A 1,861-nucleotide genomic window follows, 5' to 3' on the forward strand; every position below is an offset into this window, starting at 1 on the left:
TGCTCTCTTCATTCTGGGTAATACTGAGTGAGTTGTTTGCGACTTTAAAGATTTTATATCCATTTTATACGCATATATATATGATAGATATACATGTACATATACATATATATTTATATATACATATACTCGTGTATATATATATATACATATATATATATATATATGAATTGACTTTATCATCACCCCGCGATTCATATAAATCATTCGAGGGGTACAAATGTCCTTTAATATCTAATTCGCTCTACCTCGGAATTGATATATTTTCATATATATAACCGAGGGCGAATTTTTAGTTGATAATAATTTCGTCCCCCCATGGGATCGAACCACCGTCCAGTTGGACGGGAAACGAAATCAGAAACGGACAGTGACGCTACCGAATCTGCTAGCAGAGAGACTATAAGTTACATCGATTCTGACCATTACAAATCACCGCCGATCTCGGTGTATTCGTAATTAGAATCGATATGAAACCCCCTCAACCATGCTAGTCGATTCGAGCGTTTGACCCACGCAGCCTTGTTATGAATACTTATCACATCACCGTGATTCATATAAATCATTCGAGCTACAAATGTCCTTTAATATCTAATTCGCTCTACCTCGGAATTTATATATTTTCATATATGTACCGAAGGGGAATTTTTAGTTGATAATAATTTCGTCCCCCCATGGGATCAAACCACCGTCCAGTTGGACGGGAAACGAAATCAGAAACGGACAGTGATGCTACCGAGTCTGATATATGAAAATATATCAATTCCGAGGTAGAGCGAATTAGATATTAAAGGACATTTGAAGCTCGAATGATTTATATGAATCACGGTGATGTGATAAGTATTCATAACAAGGCTGCGTGGGTCAAACTGCTCGAATCGGCTAGCATGGCTGAGGCGGTTTCATATCGATTCTAATTACGAATACACCAAAATCGGCGGTGATTTTGTAACGGTCAGAATCGATATAAACTTATAGCCTCTCAGCTAGCAGACTCGGTAGCGTCACTGTCCGTTTCTGATTTCGTTTCCCGTCCAACTGGACGGTGGTTCGATCCCATAGGGACAAAATTATTATCAACTAAAAATTCGCCCTCGGTACATATATGAAAATATATCAATTCCAAGGTAGAGCGAATTAGATATTAAAGGACATTTGTAGCTCGAATGATTTATATGAATCACGGTGATGTGATAAGTATTCATAACAAGGCTGCGTGGGTCAAACGCTCGAATCGGCTAGCATGGTTGAGGGGGTTTCATATCGGTTTCTAATTACGAAGTATACCAAGATCGGCGGTGATTTGTAATGGTCAGAATCGATATAAACTTATAGCTTCTCTGCTAGCAGACTCGGTAGCGTCACTGTCCATTTATGATTTGTGTTTCCCGTCCAACTGGACGGTGGTTCGATCCCATGGGGGGACAAAATTATTATCAACTAAAAATTCCCCCTCGGTACATATATGAAAATATATCAATCCAAACTAGAGAGAATTAGATATTAAAGGACATTTGTAGCTCGAATGATTTATATGAATCACGGTGATGTGATAAGTATTCATAACAAGGCTGCGTGGGTCAAACGCTCGAATCGGCTAGCATGGTTGAGGGGGTTTCATATCGATTCTAATTACGAATACACCAAGATCGGCGGTGATTTGTAATGGTCAGATCGATATAAACTTATAGCTTCTCTGCTAGCAGACTCGGTAGCGTCACTGTCCATTTCTGATTTCGTTTCCCGTCCAACTGGACGGTGGTCGATCCCATGGGGGGACAAAATTATCATCAAATAAAAATTCCCCCTCTCGTACATATATGAAAAATATATCAATTCCGAGGTAGAGCGAATTAGATTA

Source organism: Macrobrachium nipponense, chromosome 22 (genome assembly GCF_015104395.2).
Source record: "Macrobrachium nipponense isolate FS-2020 chromosome 22, ASM1510439v2, whole genome shotgun sequence".
Classification (NCBI taxonomy): domain Eukaryota; kingdom Metazoa; phylum Arthropoda; class Malacostraca; order Decapoda; family Palaemonidae; genus Macrobrachium; species Macrobrachium nipponense.